The sequence below is a fragment of the Acinonyx jubatus genome, chromosome B4 (genome assembly GCF_027475565.1).
Source record: "Acinonyx jubatus isolate Ajub_Pintada_27869175 chromosome B4, VMU_Ajub_asm_v1.0, whole genome shotgun sequence".
In the NCBI taxonomy this organism is placed as follows: Eukaryota; Metazoa; Chordata; class Mammalia; order Carnivora; family Felidae; genus Acinonyx; species Acinonyx jubatus.
The window spans coordinates 87,382,077-87,403,129 of NC_069387.1; the positions used below are offsets into that span (position 1 = coordinate 87,382,077).

General features: G+C 36.1%; 1 pseudogene; it reads right to left on the bottom strand.

Moving 5' to 3' along the window:
* Positions 1-17,904: 17,904 nt before the first annotated feature.
* Positions 17,905-18,597, bottom strand: LOC113597891 (60S ribosomal protein L23a-like; annotated as a pseudogene).
* Positions 18,598-21,053: the final 2,456 nt, after the last annotated feature.

The following is a 21,053-nucleotide window of genomic DNA, read 5'->3' on the forward strand; positions in this document are numbered from 1 at the left end:
ACTCTCACTGTAGAGAAATTTATTAGTGGGCTTTGACCTGAGGGTAGGGGGTAAACATGGCTATTCCCCACTCTTCAGTTAAAATGCTGACTGCCTGTGGCCCACACCTTTATACACACTCAGCTAGAGCTGGAAGTATTCTGGAATTCATCTGGGAAAGTTCACATTTTCCTTTCTTTCATGTGGGTGGGATAATATTTTTCTCTTCTATTCTAGACCTTCCAGAAATTCACTATTGTTGTATTCTGTTGATACTCTTCTTTTCTACTCTTTTAATAGTAGAACAGGTTTGGATCCAATCAGGTAGAACCGTGCTTATATGGTTGATAAAGTAAGCAAATAAAATCAACATTTATTAAGTGTTTCTTATGTGGCCCTCAGTAAGCTAGCTATTTTATGTGGTTTTCTTTTTAATTCCCATGATAACTTAATGAAGTAAGTACATTATTATGCCCACTTTAAAAAGAAGGAAACTAAGAACTGGGAAGTTTAAGGAACCAATCTTCTGACCACACAATAAGAGTGAGATGTAAATATGTGGTTTTTGCTCACTACTATTCAAATATTTCATTCTCTGAAATCAGTTCCAGACAGCATAGTCTTGACAACTTTCACCTACCATTCAGAGTAGGGTTAAAAAAGCTGTATGAGGAGGGCACCTGTTGGGATGAGCACTGGGTGTTGTATGGAAACCAATCTGACAATAAATTTCATATTAAAAAAAGAAAAAGAAAAAAGAAAAGAAAAGCTGTATGCTATTAGGGAACATTGTTGGGAAACTTAAAGTGACCTATAGTCCACAAAGTTCAGGGCAGCTGACCTTTGTTTAGAAATCCAGGAAAAATAAACATCCCAAGTGTCCACCAGGATATGAACTTACGTAACACACAAATATATGTATAGGTTTTTTTCCAAGACTTGAACTAAAAGTGGATAGACTATATTTATAGCTTGAAAAAAAAGCAAGAATTTCTTTCTAGTGGTTTTTAAATATCTATGAATTTGCTAATTTGTTTTCAGTGGGAGTTCTGAAAGTCACTTATGCCATACTTGTGACAAAAGCCAAAAATGTACGGAAATTGATGGTCAGCCTTCTCATGAGAAATTTCAAAGATAGCTTTTGTAATGAATGGACTTCAAAATTAATACGCTCAAAAAAATGCAAACATTTAACAAACCTCTAATCTTTTTCAGTATCATTTTTCTTATATGTATACATTTAATGCTCTTCCTACCAAACATAGTTTTGTATTCTCTATCCTCTCATGTGTCCTTTTCAAGTGGAAATATGGTTTTGTCTAATTATGTCACATATTTGCTTATATCGTATAATGTAATGATTACATAATGTTTTTAATATGGAAATGGCACAATTAGCTGTAAACATAGCAGCCAAAGGCAGTCACTTTTAATATTTATTGGATATTCTGCCAAATGGCTTTCAGTACATGGATGGATGATAGATGAAGCGCAGACAGACAAAACAGCTAGATTTTAAAAAATAATGAACAAGCAGAACAGCACTGTACGTATTGTTTTTGCCAACCATTTCTCGGCTTACGGCATATTTTTAGTGTTTTTCTATGGCATAAATAACAACCCATTTAGCAGTGATTGTACACTATTCCATTTAAAATTATATACTACTATTTAATTAAAATATGACCTCCTAATAATCACTTAGAACAGTTCTAATTTTTTATAATTTTTAAAACAGTGCACTTAACTTTACATATTTATCATAGTTTTTCTGATATATACTTAGAGTAAATGCCTGGCTTGAAGAGGGTGCTTTATTTCAATTAGCTTAAATACTAGAAAAGTTAGTCCAATTTAACTCCCCCCCAAAAAAAGGTATAGAGGACTCTTTCCCTTTCCACTGTACCAAAACAAATGTAATTATTCTTTTTATCCTTTCCCATGTAATGTTATTTCTTTGAAATGAATCTCTCTGTTATATAATTTCTGGTCTGGTTGAGCATCTCTTGATTTATGCACAGATTCTATATCTATTTACATAAAATTCATCTATTGACCTGTACCTATTGTTACGGTTGAATGCTAGCATTTTTATTTGTTGAATATTAAAATTTTCTTTTTATCGCGATTATCAGCCATCTCTCTGTTGCATATTTAACAAGATTTTTTTTCTCAGTCATCTGGCTTTGAATGTTATTCTGATTTGATAATAACATTTATCTACTAAAGGGTTTAGATTTTAGCGAGGCTATCTTACCAATCTTTTCATTTAAAATAACTGTCTTTGGCGTCATTTTTGGAAAAATTATGTCCAATTTTTTTCTAACACTTTTAGCGTATCACTACTTAACTCTTTACTCCATGTGGAATTTGTTCAAGCATAAATTTTAAGGAAGGAACTGAAGTTTAATTTTATTTTGTTTTCTTCCAAATGGCATGGCATTTCATTCATTTGTTTGACAAATAGTTATGGAGCATTACTAAGTGCCAACCAAAATGAAATATGATCATGAATTAGACACGCATAGTCTTGACCCTTGTGGTACTTATTCAACAGCTTTCCTGGACTTTTATCGCCCCAACCCTTCCCATGCAGGGTAATTCCCTCTTTCAAATTCACTCCTGCTTGAAAGACCTCAAGATGTTGCTGTTTTTCTGGCCAAACCATGACTTAACACAATGCCATATTTCACAACTTTTAAAAAGTAAATAAAAAATGAGGGGCAGGGGAAAGAAAAAAAAAGTAAATAAGAAATGAGTTTCCGTGATCTAGTTTAACCTACCAATTATTTAAAGTGGGGAAATTCATTGTTTCTGTAAATGACTTCATGGATAATAATGTTGATTTGCATAATAATTGACAATTTTCAAGATGCCTTCTTTTTTTAACTTAATTCTTTTTTAAATTTTTTTGTTTAAATTTACATCCAAATTAGTTAGCATATAGTGCAACAATGATTTCAGTAGATTCCTTAGTGCCCCTCACTCATTTAGCCCATCCCCCCTCCCACAACCCCTCCAGTAACTCTCAGTTTGTTCTCCATATCTATGATTCTCTTTTGTTTTGTCCCCCTCCCTGTTTTTATATTATTTTTGTTTCCCTTCCTTATGTTCATCTGTTTTGTCTCTTAAAATTCTCATATGAGTTAAATCATATGATTTTTGTCTTTCTCTGACTGACTGATTTCACTTAGCATAATACCCTCCAGTTCCATTCATGTAGTTGCAAATAGCAAGATTTCATTCTTTTTCATTGCTGAGTAATACTGCATTGTATATATATACCACCTCTTCTTTATCCATTCATCCATCGATAGACATTTGGGCTCTTTCCATACTTTGGCTATTGTTGATAGTGCTGCTATAGACATGGGGGTGCATGTGTCCCTTCGAAACAGCACACCTGTATCTCGTGGATAAATGCCTAGTAGTGCAATTGCTGGGTCGTAGGGTAGTTCTATTTTTAGTTTTTTGAGGAACCTCCTCACTGTTTTCCAGAGTGGCTGCACCAGCTTGCATTCCCACCAATAATGCAAAAGAGATCCTCTTTCTCTGCATCCTCGCCAACATCTGTTGTTGCCTGAGTTGTTAATGTTAGCCATTCTGACAGGTATAAGGTGGTATCTCATTGTGGTTTTGATTTGTATTTCCCTGATGATGAGTGATGTGGAGCATTTTTTCATGTGTTGGTTGGCCATCTGGATGTCTTCTTTGGAGAAGTGTCTATTCATGTCTTTTTCCCATTTCTTCACTGGATTCTTTGTTTTTTGGGTGTTGTGTTTGATAAGTTCTTTATAGATTTTGGATACTAACCCTTTATCTGATATGTCATTTGCAAATATCTTCTCCCATTCTGTCGGTTGCCTTTTAGTTTTGTTGATTGTTTCCTTTGCTGTGCAGAAGTTTTTTATTTTGATGAGTTCCCAGTAGGTCATTTTTGCTTTTGTTTCCCTTGCCTCCAGAGACATGTTGAGTAAGAAGTTGCTGCGGCCAAGATCAAAGAGGTTTTTGGCTGCTTTCTCCTCGAGGATTTTGATGGCTTCTTGTTTTACATGTAGGTCTTTCATCCACTTTGAGTTTATTTTTGTGTATGGTGTAAGAAAGTGGTCCAGGTTCATTCTTCTGCGTGTCGCTGTCCAATTTCCCCAGCACCACTTACTGAAGAGACTGCCTTTATTCCATTGGATATTCTTTCCTGCTTTGTCAGAGATTAGTTGGGTATACGTTTGTGGGTCCATTTCTGGGTTCTCTATCCTGTTCCATTGATCTGAGTGTCTGTTCTTGTGCCAGTACCATACTGTCTTGATGATTACAGCTTTGTAATACAGCTTGAAGACTGTGATTGTGATGCCTCCTGCTTTGGTTTTCTTTTTCAAGATTGCTTTGGCTATTCGGGGTCTTTTCTGGTTCCTTACACATTTTAAGATTATTTGTTCTAGCTCTGTGAAGAATGCTGCTGTTATTTTGATAAGGATTGCATTGAATATGTAGATTTCTTTGGGTAGTATCGACATTTTAACAATATTTGTTCTTCCTATCCAGGAGCATGGAATCTTTTTCCATTTTTGTGTGTTTTCTTCAATTTCTTTCATAAGCTTTCTATAGTTTTCAGCGTATATATCTTTCACACTTTGGTTAGATTTATTCCTAGGTATTTTATGGTTTTTTGTGCAACTATAAATGGGATCGATTCCTTGATTTCTCTTTCTGTTGCTTCATTGTTCGTGTATAGGTATGCAACCGATTTCTGTGCATTGATTTTATATCCTGCAACTTTGCTGAATTCATGGATCAGTTCTAGCAGTTTTTTGGTGGAATCTTTTGGGTTTTCCATATACAGTCATATCATGTCATCTGTGAAGAGTGAAAGTTTGACCTCCTCCTTGCTCGTTTGGATGCCTTTTATTTCTTTGTGTTGTCTGATTGCAGAGGGTAAGACTTCCAATACTATGTTGAATAACAGTGGCAAGAGTGGACATCCTGTCTTGTTCCTGCCCTTAGGGGGAAAGCTGTCAGTTTTCCCCATTGAGGATGATATTAGTGTTGGGTTGTTCATTTATGGCTTTTGTGATCTCAAGGTATCCTCCTTCTATCCCTACTTTGTTGAGGGTTTTTATCAAGAAAGGATGCTGTATTTTGTCAAATGCTTTCTCTGCATCTATTGAGAGGATCATATGGTTCTTGTCCTTTCTTTTATTGATGTGATGAATCACGTTAATTGTTTTGCGGATATTGAACCAGCCCTGCATCCCAGGTATAAATCCCACTTAGTCGTGGTGAATAATTTTTTTAATGTATTGTTTGAGCCAGTTGGCTAATAGCTTATTGAGGATTTTTGCATCCATGTTCATCAGGGAAATTGGTCTATAGTTCTCCTTTTCAGTGGGGTCTCTGTCTGGTTTTGGAATCAAGGTAATGCTGGCTTCATAGAAAGAGTTGGAAGTTTTCCTTCTGTTTCTATTTTTTGGAACAGTTTCAAGAGATAGGTGCTAACTCTTCCTTAATTGTTTGGTAGAATTCCCCTGGAAAGCCATCTGGCCCTGGACTCTTGTTTTTCGGCAGATTTTTTATTACTAATTCAATTTCCTTATTGGTTATGGGTCTGTTCAAATTTTCTATTTCTTCCTGTTTCAGTTTTGGTAGTGTATGTGTTTCTAGGAATTTGTCCATTTCTTCCAGATTGCCCATTTTATTGGCATATAATTGTTCATAATATTCTCTTATTATTGTTTTTATTTCTGTTGTGTTGGTTGTAATCTTTACTCTTTCATTCTTGATTTTATTTATTTGGGTCCTCTCCTATTTCTGCTCTACTCTTTATTATTTCCTGTCTTCTGCTGGTTTGGCGTTTTATTTGCTGTTCTTTTTCCAGCTCCTTCAGGCATAAGGTTAGGTTGTATATCTGAGATCTTTCTTCCTTCTTAGGAAGGCCTGGATTGCTATATACTTTCCTTTTATGACCGCCTTTGCTGCGTCCCAGAGGTTTCAGGTTGTGGTGTTATCATTTTCATTGACTTCCATATACTTTTTAATTTCCTCTTTAACTGCTTAGTTAGCCCATTCATCCTTTAGTAGGATGTTCTTCAGTCTCCAAGTATTTGTTACCTTTCCAAATTTTTTCTTGTGGTTGATTTCGAGTTTCATAGCGTTGTGTCTGAAAATATGCACGGTATGATCTCGATCTTTTTGTACTTACTTAGGGATGATTTGTGTCCCAGTATATGGTCTATTCTAGAGAACATTCTGTGTGCACTGGAGAAGAATATATATTCTGCTGCTTTAGGATGAAATGTTCTGAATATATCTGTTAAGTCCATCTGGTCCAGTGTGTCATTCAAAGCCATTGTTTTCTTGTTGATTTTTTGATTAGATTATCTGTCCATTGCTGTGAGTGGGGTGTTGAAGTCTCCTACTATTATGGTATTAGTATTGATGAGTTTCTTTTTGTTTTGTGATTAATTGATTTATATATTTAGGTGCTGTCACATTTGGCACATAAATATTTACAATTGTTAGGTCTTCTTGGTGGATAGACCCCTTGATTATGATATAATGCCCTTCTGCAGCTGTTGATACAGTATTTTCAAGTCTAGATTGTCTGATATAAGTATGGCTACTCCAGCTTTCTTTTGTTGACCATTAGCATGATAGATGGTTCTCCATCCCCTTATTTTCAGTCTGAAGGTGTCTTTAGGTCTAAAGTGGGTCTCTAAAGTCTCTTGTAAACAACATATAGATGGATCTTGTTTTCTTATCCACTCTATTGCCCTGTCTTTTGATTGGAGCATTGTGTTCATTGACATTTAGAGTACTGAAAAATATGAATTTATTGCCATTATGATGCTTGCAGAGTTGGAGTTTCTGGTGGTGTTCTCTGGTCCTTTCTAATCTTTGTTGCTTTTGGTATTAGTGTGTGTGTGTGTGTGTGTGTGTGTGTGTAATTTCAGGAGGTCCCCCTTAAAATTTCTTGCAGGGCTGGTTTAATGGTCACAAACTCCTTTAATTTTTGTTTGTCTGGGAAACTTTTATCTCCCCTTCTATTTGAATGACAGCCTTGCTGGGTAAAGAATTCTTGGCTGCATATTCTTCTGATTCAGCACATGAAACATATCCTGCCACTCCTTTCTGGCTCTGTTTTTCCCTTGCTGCTTTCATGATTCTCTCCTTGCCTGAGTATTTTGTGAATTTGACTATGCTATGCCTTCTTGATGGTCGGTTTTTGTTGAATCTCATGGGGGGTCCTCTCTGCTTCCTGGATTTTGATGTCTGTGTCTTTCCCCAGGTTAGGAAAGTTTTCTGCTATGATTTGCTCATATAACCCTTCTACCCCTATTTCTCTCTCATCCTCTTCTGGGACCCCTGTGATTCTGATGTTGTTCCTTTTTAATGAGTCACTGATTTCACTAATTCTTAAATCATGCTCTTTTGCCTTAATCTCCCTCTTTTTTTCTGCTTCATTATTCTCTATAAGTTTGTCCTCTATATCGCTGATTCTCTGTTCTGCCTCGTCCATCCTTGCCGCCACTGCATCCATCCATGATTGCAGCTCAGTTATAGCATTTTTAATTTCATTCTGGCTGTTTTTTACTTCTTTTATCTCTGCAGAAAGGGATTCTAATCTATTTTCAACTCCAGCTAGTATTCTTATTATGGTGATTCTAAATTCTGATTCAGACATCTTGCTTGTATCTGTGCTGGTTAAATCCCTGGCTGTCATTTCTTCATGTTCTTTCTTTTGGGGTGAATTCCTGCTGAATTCTATGGTTCAGGTTGTGCAGATTGTGTTGTTAATCCTCCAGTCAGTTTTCTAGGTGGGTAGGATGGTTTAGTGTTGGTCTGGCTTTATTTCCTGGATGCAAGACACACAAAAAACTTCCATGCTATTCTGCCATCTTGGCTCCTCCCCACTCAAGATGCTTTCTTATTCATTGCCTCACTGAGGCAGATTTCTTGTTTTTCACAATAATCTTATTTCTAAAAAATGATTGAACCACCCAGGCACCCCAAGCCACTTCCAATTTTTGAAGTGGGATACTTTAAATTTGTTTATTCCAAATTCATTATTCTGGGCCAGTGACAACATTTACAAAAGTATGACTCATCTTTTTTTTAATCTTTATTTATGTGAGAAAGAGAGAGAGAGAGAGAGAGAGAGAGAGAGAGTGCAAGCCAGGGAGGAACAGAGGGAGAGGGAGACACAGAATTCAAAGCAAGCTCCAGGCTCCAAGCTGTCAGCACAGAGCCTGATGTGGGGCTTGAAATCACAGACTGGGAGATCATGACCTGAGTCGAAGTTGGGTGCTCAACCAACTGAGCTACCCAGGCACCCCAAAAGTATAACTCATCTTAATTAATACTAATTAAATCCATCTACATTAATAGGGGGAGAGAGAATAAAAAAAACAAGGGGGGGGAAAGGGTACTTCAGCAGAGAGAAGAATGGTCTGGTATTCATTTTGATATATTATTTGCACATGGATCTCTGTGGTTCTACTGTCAGTTTCTATGCATGAGTCAGATTTTCAGTGCTGGCATGTTGCAAATATAAATGATGACAATGATAAAAGGAACGTAATGATAAAACTGAACACATTCCATTCTAGGTGCTATTCTAAGGATTGTTAAGTCAATCACTTACTATAACCACATGGTGAGGGTTTACTGGGCCCATTTTTACCAATAAAGACGTTGGAACTCATTGAGTTTAAATAAACTTCTCTAGAAAACGGCAGAGCCAGGAGACAAAATCAGGTGGGTTGCACTCCACAGCTAGGAGCTGTTTCTCTGCTACCCCACAGCCTGCCCATTACCATTAAGTGATTTACTTATTGTGTTAGTTACCTGTAGCTGCTGTAACAAATGACTACAAACTACATGACCTTAAACAACAGAAATTTATTCTCTTCCGTTTCTGGAGATCAAAGTCGAAAACTCAGGATTACTGGTTAAATCAAGGTGTCGCTAGGGTGGCACTCCCTCTGGGCACTCTGGGGAAAAATGTATTCCTTACCTTCCCTGCTACTAACTTCCAGATTCTGGTGGTTGCTGGAATTCTTTGATTTGTGGCCTCATCACTCCAATCTCTGTCTCTGTCTTCATATCATCTTCTCGTCAGCATGAGTGTGAGAGTGTGTGTGTGTGTGTGTGTGTGTGTGTGTTTGCGCGCATGTGTGCGCAAATCTCCTTTTATCTCTCTTTTATTAGAGATACATGTGGTGCCACTTAGTGCCCACCTGGATGATCCAGGATAATCTCCCCATCTCAAAACCACTAATTTAATCACATCTGCAAAGAACTTTCTTCAAAATAAAGTCACTTTTACACATCCCAAGAGTAGGACCTGTTATCTCTGGAGGCCATTATTCAGCCTACTGTACCTACTAATGTTCCATCCATTCAAGGAAAAGAGAGACAAGAGTAAAGGTAGAAGCAAATCTTTAAGTCACTTTCATTTTAAATATGAAGAGAGAGACCCCAACCCACGAAAATGTGAGACCAGAGAATTATACAGTCACCAAAAACTCCCAGATGTCAAATATAGGTTTTTGTGCACTAATGATAATAAGTCCCCAGTATTTACCTTAGTACCTTGCATATAGTAGATATTCAAGAAATATTTGTTGAATTAAAATTTGGTGAAACATAAAAATTTTTAAATATAATTGTTGTGCTACTTATTTTCTATTTTTTTATTTTATTCCAATATTGTTAACATATATGTTATATTAGCTGCAGGTATACAATATGCTGATTCATGGGACGCCTGGGTGGCTCAGTCGGTTAAGCGTCCAACTTCGGCTTAGGTCATGATCTCGCAGTCTGTGAGTTCGAGCCCCGCGTCAGGCTCTGTGCTGACAGCTCAGAGCCTGGAGCCTGTTTCAGATTCTGTGTCTCCCTCTCTCTGACCCTCCCCCTTTCATGCTTTGTCTCTGTCTCAAACATAAATGAACGTTAAAAAAAATTAAAAAAAAAAATTCCACATAGGAGTGAAATCATATGGTATTTCTCTTTCTCTGACTTATTTCATTTAGCATTATACTCTCTAGCTCCATCCATGTTATTTAGTTGCACCATTTATTGATAGAAAACATTAATTTTTAAAAAAGGAAAAGAATATTAAGAAATAGGCTAAGTAATAACAAAGGCTTAGGAAGTTAATGACATAAAACTATAAGCATGGTTAAGGTATCCTTGGCAAAAAAAAGTAATAATTTATTTTTAGTAAACAAATTGTTTTTTTAATATTTGAAGAATAAAAGGCCGTAGAATTTTTCTTCTGCAGTGAATACTCAGTAGAGAAACCTTTATATGTCTAAGTTAAATGAGTGTCTTTAAACACCTGATTCATTTTAAAAATTGTTTAAATTGATATGTATAATAGCATAGCTTTGTGCAAATAAAATAGAAACCCAAATAAAAGGTAAATTATCCGGCAAGTATGTAGATTAGATTATAAGGGCTCTTAACAATGAGAAAATATTTATTTTCCTTTATGTGTCATTACTTATCTCTGAGGAAAATTTAAAAGCATATTAATTATAAGAACAAAAACAAAAGGCCACAAAGAAACTTGAGTAGGTGTTTGTATGTCTGAGCTGATAGTTGAGCTCTGTATCACAGATGCTTGCATACATCCAAACTCATCATAATATAAAATATGTGTTGCTTTATGTGTATCAGTTACACCTCAATAAAGTTGTCAAAATTTTTTAAATAATTTTTAAAAGCATATTCATTATGTTGACAGAAGAGTCTATCTTGGGAGATGATGCTTTGTATTAATTAAAGCAAAAACACCACTGTTTTGTCCTAAGAAAACAATAAATACGGAGTGTGATTCAAATAAGGAATGTATGTTAATGTATAATCTCTATTAGCCTGGCAGCAAGATAATATTAGCCAAATAATATGAAAGTTTTAAAAATCATGTTTTCCAATGTGGTGTTGCTTTGAAGACATTATCTCTTTGTACCTTATCAGTATAAATGCAGTAAGAAAAAGAACTACCTACTCTAAATGGCTCTAATGAAGCTTCACAGTAATATTAAATTAAGGTTTGGAAAAATAAGAGGCATCAAAGCCCTGAAAAAAAAATAGCAATTCACAAGCAAGCCTGATCTGAACTTTTCTCCACTACACATTCACAGTTATAAGCAAAACTGTCCATCACCGACTGGTAACTGTAGGAAATCTGGGAGTTAGAATCATTCTGAATGGATTCAGGTAAGAAGAGTAACTACCTCTCAGGTTGTTGTGAATGTTAAGATTTGATTATACCCCAGAAACACTACGCTCATTGTCTCAACATCAGAGAGTGGCAATAAATGTTAACTATTGTAGGAAAGACGTTTTGACTCTTCATTCCTCCTCATTTCCAGGAACTTGATATCCTTGAAAGAGTTCTGCTTGACCAGAAAGCTGAACGTGCAGTCCTGCTGGTTGGCTTCTCGCTTTGGGTAAGTCTGTCACTCTCTTGGGGCTTGAATGGGAGTTACAATAATTTAACAGTGGACTAAACAAGCATTATTAAGGTATCCTCAGCAAATAATTTAACGAATCCTTTCCAGCTGTGATATCTGTAAATCTATACCACAAGGTAGAACTTGAATCATTACCATAACAGTGGTGACAAGTTAGTAGACTACACTTCAATTTCAAAAGAGATGTAATTCAGGATATTATGAAAATGATTACAGAGGCACCTGGGTGGGTCAGTCAGTTAAGTGTCTGACTAGATTTCAGCTCAGGTCATGATCTCATGGTTCATGGGCTCGAGACCCATGTGGGGCTCTGTGCTGAGCAAGAAGCCTGCTAAAGATTCTTTCTCTTTCTGGGTCACCTGGGTGGCTCAGTCGGTTAAGCACTGACTTCAGCTCAGGTCATGATCTTGCGGTCAGTGAGTTTGAGCCCCGCATCAGGCCCTGTGCTGTCAGCTCAGAGCCTGGAGCCTGCTTTGGATTCTATGTCTCCACCTCCCTCTCTACCCCTCCCCACCTCTCATGCTCTGTCTCTCTTAAAAATAAACATTAAAACAAAAAGATTCTCTCTCTCTCTCTCTCTCTCTCTTCCTCCACCCCTCCCCTGCTTGTGCGTGCTCTCTCTCAAAATAAATAACTAAACATTAAAAAAGAAAGAAAGAAAGAAAATAATTATAGAACAAAGTGATGGAGAGATCACTTTTACTCGAGTCGTTTAGAACATTAAGAGCAAGAGGTAGTCTTTAACCATGGGTAGGCTTTCGAAGGAAGAAGATATAACATAGTTGAGAGGAATAGTGTAAGCTGAGAATGGAGACTCATAATTTTAATGGTTTGGATTTTTTTAATTGTTTTTAATTTAATTTTATTTTATTGTGGAAAGAATACCTAATGTGATATCTGCTCTCTTCTTAAATGCTTAAGTGCACAGTGCGTTATTGTTGGCTACAAGTACCGTATTGTATAGCAGATATCTAGAGCTTATTTATCCTGCTTAACTGAAACTTTATGCCCACTGATGAGCAACTTTCCATTTCCCCACTTCCCCGGTCCCTACAACCACCATTACGTGCTTTGATTCCAAAAATTTGACCACTTTAGATACCCCATATAAGTCAAGTCATGTAGTATTTGTCTATGACTAGCTCGTTTTACTTAGCATAATGTCCTCAAGGTTCATCCAGATTGTCACACAGTACAAAATTTCCTTCTTTTTTAAGGCTATATAGTATTCCATTGTGTGTATGTACCCCATTTTCTTTACCCATTCATCTGTCAGTGAGCATTTAGGTTGTTTCCACATTTTTGCTATCGTGAACATTTTTGCTCTGCTGAACAAGAGAGTATTAATATCTCCTCAAGACCCTGATTTCAATTCTTTAAATAAATACCCAGAAATAAGGTTACTAGATTGTATGATAGTTCTATTTTTTAATTTTAGTGTTCCATATGGCTGCACCATTTACATTTCCCCCAGCAGTGTGCAAGGATTCCCTTTTCCCCATGGCTTTACCAACACTTGTTGTCTTTTTTTTTTTTAATAGCCATCCTAACAGATGTGAGATGATAATATTGTGGTTTTGATTTCGATTTCCCTGATGATTAGTGATAGTAAGCAGTTTTTCATATACCTATTGAGCATTTATATAATCTTCTTTGAAGAAATACCCAAGTTCTTAGCCCATTTTTAATCAGGTACAAGGGTTTTTTTATTGAAGTGTAGGGATATCTTATATATTTTGGAGATTAACCCCTTATCATATATATGGTTTATATATTTTTTTCTCCCATTCCATATGTTGGCATTTTTACTCCATTGATTACTTCTTTGCTGTGCAGAAACTTTTTAGTTTGATGTAGTCCCACTTGTTGATTTATGCTTTTGTTGCCTGTGCTTTTGGTATCATATCTATGTAATCATTGCCAAGACCAACGTATGAAGCTTTTCCCCTGTGTTTTCTTCCAGGAGTTTTACAGTTTGAAGTCTTATATTTAACTCTTAAATCCATTTTGAGTTGATTTTTATATATGATGCACGATAAGGATCTAATGTCATTCTTTGCATGTGGATATCCTCTTTTAATCAAGGTAGTTTTACATGGCCCAACAAAAATATTTCTTTGAGAAAATTTTTAGAGAATACGACACCCCCAAAAAAGTATGATCAAATATTTATTGGGGCACTTGGCTTACTATTTGGCAGAGCATGCAATTCTTGGTCTCTGGGTCTTGAGTTCGAGCCCTATGTTGGGCATGGAGCCTACTAAAACAAATAAAATAAATAAAATGTCTTTTCTAAATATATATATTAAATATATATGTATATGTATAAATCTATATGTTTGTATATATATTTATCAATTCACAGACCTCTCTTCAAATAAGTACTGGTCCATACAGAAAGCAATACCTTTGTCCTCATCTAAAGAGAGTACATCCCAAATTTGTGAATTCCTTCAACTTGAGAATGCATTCAGTGACTCTAGTGATCAGAGTCTATTCCACTACTAAAATTTAAACATCACTCGGGGAACCTAGCTGGCTGAGTCAGAAGAGCATGCAACCCTTGATCTTGGAGTTGTGAGTTCGAACCCTACATTAGGTGTAGAGATTATGTAAAAATGAAATGTTCAAAAAAATAAACAACATCACCTAAGATGATCCCATGATCAACACAAAACCAAACATGAAAACTGAAATTGCCACATTTAGTTATAAGGTAGTCATGCAAACAACTCTGAATATGTTTTTTTTAAGATTTTCATCAAAAGAAAATATAAATTTTTTAAAACTCTTATAGAGAATATATCTGCAGATCACAGTGGTCTGGGATTCTAGTTTGAGAAATACTGTAGCAGGCCATGCCAGGAAAGAACTAATCTTAAAATACTTCTGACATCCATAAGCGACACTCTTGCAACCTAACCAAAGCCAAAATGTGAAGAATACTTGAAATAGACTTTGTGGGAATGCTTGTAGGTGCCAGCAGTGTTGGGATGGTGATGTTGAGAGCTAAGTGCTGATTTACCATGGCAATATGAAATCATCCACTCACCAATTTGTTACTCTTTAACATTTAAGAAAAAACATTTCACAAAGATATTAATAACTCTATTTGGGCTCTGTCCATTCCAGACTAAAACAAATATGAAAACTATTGGCACATATAAAAACACAGCGCCTAATGGAGCAGGACCTTTCAAGTAAATTTCCCAAGGGTACTATAATGCAGAATGGAACTGAAATCCATGTAGATATCTTCTTTTGTAAATAAACTTAGTGAAACTGGGTATTACTCCTCCCCCCAAATATTGACCTGCATTGTCTTTTTCTCATTGAACTGAATTTTTATAAGTTAGAGAACAAGAAAACCAAAATGAAGTGATATATTAAAGTTAGGTCTTTACCAGTGGAGTTGCAAATATGTATGATGAGATAAGGAGACGATTAACTTGCCCTCCAGAGCATTTTGTAAATACTGTATATTAAATCAGCTATTTATGGGGCGCCTGGGTGGCTCAGTCGGTTAAGCATCTGACTTAGGCTCAGGTCATGGTCTTATGGTTTGTGGGTTCGAGCCCTGCATCTGGCTCTGTGCCACCAGCTTGGAGCCTGCTTTGGATTCTGTGGCTCCCTCTCTCTCTGCCCCTCCCCTGCTCGTTCTCCCTCTCTCTCTCTCTCTCTCTCTCAAAAATAAATAAAGATTAAAATATTTTCTTAATAATAAAAATAAAAATCAACTATTTATTAAAAACACATGTATATTAGAATAGGTTGAAGTATTATACTGCACATGGTCAGAAATAACTACGGAAGTCCCACTCAAAAAAACATTGAGAGAAGGGGCACCTGGGTGGCTCAGTTGGTTAAGTGTCTGATTCTGGATTTCCATTCAGGCCATGATGTCACAGTTTGTGAGTTTGAGTGCAGAGCCTGCTTGGGATTCGGTCTCTCTCTCTCTCTCTCTGCCTCTCCCCTGCTCATGCACTCTCTCTCAAAATAAATAAATAAACTTTAAAAAAAGAGAAATTGAGAGAAGAATTACAAGAGTTGTGCCAAGACATCTGAAAATTGAACGCATTCTTGCCTTATTCTTTTCCTCTAGCTACCAGATGAGTAAATGTCAGGAGGAGATTGAAAATTATGAAATGCTCACTTTGAAAGAAACCATTTCCACTAAAGAGTGTAAATTTCTCTTTTCCCTTTGATTTTGGGAACGGGACAGAAATAACTATAGTATTCCGACTTTGAAGAGATGAAGAAACAGATACCCAAATGCTTGCATAGGATTATTTGCTTTTCAATGACATGGGACTCAAGGCCTACCTTGGCACCAAAACGTGCAACACCATGAACCAGTTTGTGAACAAGTTCAATGTCCTATTGATCAGCAAGGCATCGGCAGGAGGATGTGGGGGCTCCTTTTCTGAGAGGGTAGTTGAAGGGACGATGCATGGATTGGACAGTGGTCCCACAGGGGAGGAATGTCACCCTCCATTTAGAGAAACTTCTGTCACTAATAAAAGGGGAGCAGCCCCACAGCATCCATTCCAATGAAAAAAACTTCTAACCCTATGTAACCCAGAATGAGGATCAGTATATTTTACTGGAAGACTGTAAGGCTCTCTTTTCTTCCTTCTCCCTCTATTAATAGCTGTAAGAGTGGAAACAAGCAATTTTACTACTCTGGGCCTCAGTTCCTTTAGAAACAAAATAGGAGTAATGGCATCTGTCTAGAGGCTTAGGACAGGAGCAGATGAGATTTTAAGAATGCTCTCAAGGTATTAAATTTTTATTTATAGACTTCCCTAATGAAGTTGGGGTTACTTGCGCCTGTGTAAACACTCTTAAGAAATTGAACTGTTCCACACCCACGTTATCATTGTAACAGGTAATATAGCTTGATTGTTTCAAATTATTTAGAGATTAATTCATGAAGTTCATACAGAATGCTTGCTGTAACAAACCATAGTCTGGATCTAATAGTAATATCTGGAAGATTTCAGAGTGGTAATATGAACATAAGTTAGAAATAGTATAGACACAGTGTTATTGGTTTTTAGTTGCTTGAAAAGACTGAGTGCTTAAGTCTAAAGGTTTCATTTTAGTGTTGTGGTTTGTTTTTCTCTTCTTTCCTTGCATATATTATAACCCAGAGTCAGTGTAGGATTAATTGACTTTGAATATATTCTGCAATTCATAGAGTATATTTGGATAGCACATAAGTGAATTGCTGAATAACTTGCACTTCAAATTGACATTATCAATTTTGTTCTCAAATGTTAGTATCACCATTAAGATATATTTTAAAATGTATCTTTAATTAAAATACAAACTAATAGAAGAGAAACAATGGATTGACAAAGAGTAATAAATCTAGATGAAGGCAGGAAAGGAGACAAGAAAGAAACTAGAATGGGATGGTACACAAAAGAAAGGACAAAAAATATCTGATTTTGAACCCAAATATATCAATATTTACCAAAAATTTTCATTAAAATTTCTTTCTTTGGGTCCCCCCCACTTATCAATGGACCTTTCATTCTGAGGTACAAGCGAGCTTCTAAACTATTTATGGCACCATTTTTTTTTCCGTTTCAGTGTTTAGGTTCATTGCACTTTATTATTTATTCTTCTATTTGCTGACCTTTTCATTCTAGAGATCTTTGGCAATGAGTCCTTTCCAAAATAATAAATCTGTATTGGATTTTATATCTCATTAGTTTTATCCGCAATATCTTAATGGACTTCTTATAACTTTGCTCTGTATCCTTTTTGTAATCTCTTGAATTCCATTTTCGTCAAAATCAAAATGTAATCTACTAACTTGAAGAATATAAAATTGCAGCTTCTCTACAAATGATTTTGCTGAAACACAGATCTTTGGAGTATTAATTCCATGTCAGTAATAGTATGCTTGAAACTGGGTTTCTATTAGGGCACATGAGTGGCTCAGTCTTTTGAGCATCTGACTGTTGATTTCAGCTGAGGTCATTATCCTAAGGTTGTGGGATCAAGCGCCATATCAAGCTCAGCGCTGAGTGTGGAGTCTGCTCAAGATTCTCTCTCACCCTTCGCCCCTCTCCCCTGCTCGTTCTCTCTCTCTCTCTCTCTCTCTCTCTCTCTCTCTCTCTCTCTCCCTCCCTTCCCTCTCTCAAGAATAAATACATAAATAAATAAGTAAATAAGTAAATAAATAAATAAATATAAAAAGAACTGGATTTCTGTTAAACTGAAAAGCAAAAATCTTCATTCTAATCTTATTTCTTCCATCTGTTTGGAGATTTATGATCATTTGCTTCTTTCCTTTATCCTCATGTCCCTTTGTAAAGCGAAGTTAGTAGGTTGCCCTTTGATACATTTACTTTTTAAAAACCTGTTTCAGAGACTTATTCTTTTTTTTTATGGTGGAAAAATGTATACTGATATGTAGCCAACTGGACTTCGTTTAGATGATCCCGATTTTGTTAGCAGCATCCCAAGCATCACAATCAGGAGTCAGTAGAACATACACCTCCTTCTCCCCACGGGGCCTAATCAGGGTGTTGACCTTGGCCACATCCATGTCATAAAGCTTCTTCACAGCCTGTTTGATCTGGTGCTTGTTGGCCTTGACATCCACAGTGAACTCAAGTGTGTTGTTGTCATCTAATTTCTTTACACCTGACTCTGGAGTCAGGGGAATCTGGATGACAGCATGGTGGTCAAGCTTGTTTCGCCTGGGGGCACTCTTTCTCGGATATTTGGGCTGCCTTTGGAGATACAGTGTTGTGGGCCATGGCAAGGTAGGTGACAGGCAGATCTTCTTTTCTTTGTGACTCTGGGACCCCTTTCAGCATTGCTTTCTTGGCCTTCAAAGCCTCTGCTTTTGCTGTGGCTTTGGGAGGGGCAGGGGCTTCCTTCTTTGCTTTTGGCACCGTCTTCTTGAAAGGACTCAGAGACTAATTCCTATAGTTCCTTTATATTCCTCTCTGTTATATCTTTGAAAATAGCTTCCCATTATATAGACAATAGAATAATATCAAAGATATATGTTTTATTTTCAAAACTAGTTACAAATGTTTCATAGGTGTACATGGTTTTCAAAAATCAAATACTACCAAAAGATACATCCGGAAAAAACAGTTCTGCTTACTGCCATTTTCAACTCTTGAGCCGTTTCTTTTTTTTTTTTTTCCTTCTGCATTCCTAAATATGTGTATATATTGCCACCTGAAATTTATCAGTTTTATCATGATTTTTGGATTCTTTGATATGGGCTATCTCACTTTATTCCCCTTCCCCCATCACACCAATGGGGTCATAGTCAGGGCTAACATGGTCACTAGCTATAAATGTTGTTGGGATAAGTAGTGTACTACAACTTTTTTCTTACTCCTAGAACTTCAGTAGAACAGATGTATAGAGATACAGACACAGAGGTAAAAAAAATAATAAAAGAAAAGAAAGAGCAAGAAAAATACCATGAATTCAACTTTTTAACAAAAGGCAGAAGCTGAGATAACTGTTTTGCTTTGTTTGTTGTTTAATTTTTAAATAATCTAAGATTCATTTGTCCTTCTGATGGAACACATATTCTAGCAATTCTTGTAACTGGTTCTTTGAATTACTTAGAATGTCAAAAAGGTTTTGAGGCTAGAAAGTGGGTACAGATCTAGTAACTCACTTAGCAGAGAAAAGGAAGCTACAAATAAGGTCCGCCAAAGGAAACATGTCCTTTTGCTCTCTGGAATGATCGATCATCCCTACATTTATTCTTGAAGATCACTTGTGAGAAAGGCACGGGGGAGAATTTCTCTTAACATTAGCAACTCCTTCCTATTGTTACAGATTTGGGGACTCTGGGTAGAGTCTTATAAAAAAAATGGGTTTTTGGGCTCTAGGGTCTATCAGCCCCAACATGGTAATCCTATAGGCAGATACCCAACGCCAAGAAGCATATGATACCGTGAACCTTAGATCTTCTCTCCAGTCTAGGAATTTGTATTACAGCAGTAGACTTCAGTATTCTGCCATCGCCCTAACTCAACTCTTCCAGTTCCATCTTGACTGCTCATTCAGTACAAGTCTGAAGCGCTGAGTTGAAAACAATATTCCCTTTTCCTCTATCTGTATCCCAGTATTCGTGCATATATTTTTCTTTGCATTAACATGCTTAGAAATGCATCCAGTGAAAATATTAGCTTTATAGATATAGATATAGTGTGAGTGTGTGTATGTATATATGTTCATAGATACAGATATAGATATAGATATATTATATACTTCTGAACATCTTGGCAAAGGAACAGTCCAGAGAGTTTTTATCTACAGAGTGTTTAAAAGAAAAGCAATCACATTTCTATTATACTTATCAAGGGTTCTACCATATTTAGGATGGAACAATATCTTCCAAGTGGCAAAGACACCTGTTTTGTCAGTCATCTACTGACACAAAAATGCCACTCCAAAACAGAGTCTTGAAACAATACTGATTTATTTAGCTCATCAGCCTGCAAATTAGCCAATGAGGCTCAACTCTGTTCAGTGATTTTTCTGGTCTCAGGCAGGCTCATCCTTATGTATGGCTAATCTAGGGTGGCTTCATATGGGATAACTGGGCGAGGTTGGTTCCAGACAATGGCTGCATACAAGAGCACTAAAACAAGGGCCTTTTAATATTCTGCTTGTGTTGTATTCACTAACATCCCATTTGCTGAAGCAAGTCGTGTGACCAAGCCCAGACTCAAGCCATAGATTCAGGGATGAGTAAAGAATCAGGGCCATTTTTGCAGTCTACCATACCTATAAACTCAGAGATCTATATTTTATTCAAAATAAAATACATTTTCAAGCATTGAAGTACTATTTAATACTCATCATTTATCCTTAGGAAAGTTACTAGAAAATGTTTTATGACAAGAAAAATCCCTCTAAGAAGAATAGAATACAACAACCAATGAAGAGGAAAAAATGAGTAAAACATTATTGAGTATCAAAATTCATTGATCTTTTTTAAAAAATCTGTATCTAAAAGTCCAAGTTGTATCAAAATGTAAGTTTGAAGACAGAAAGGAAGTGGAAGTGAAGTACAAAAGGAAGTAAAACATGTTAAACTTTTACTTTGTGATAAGGGTTTTATTCTAAATATTTTGAGAACAAAATGTATGTTTAGTATAATATATATCCAGCAGAGGAAAAAGGAGAACAAGGAAAACTTAATTATCCCATTTAAAGTCAGGATAGAAAAATAGGAAAAGTATACAGTGTAAAACATAAAATAAAATGATTTAAATAGCTAGAAACATAGCAGGAATGAAAATAAATATAAATAGATAAACTTTCTTATTATAACACTGACTATTAGGTAACATTTTTAAAAATCAAGGCAAGTTCTCTTTATAAATAAGAAACCAAATTGGTATAGAAAAGTTAAAAAATAAAAGGACAGGAAAAGAAAGAACATAAAAACGTTAATGTAAAGAAGAATGGCAAAGAATTTTAAAATCAAGTAAGACAGAATCAAAGAAAAAGTACTGGAAATTTACAGTAATAAAATTTTCAAACCTAAGATTAATATATATCATGAATATTTGTACACCTAATAACACAACTTCA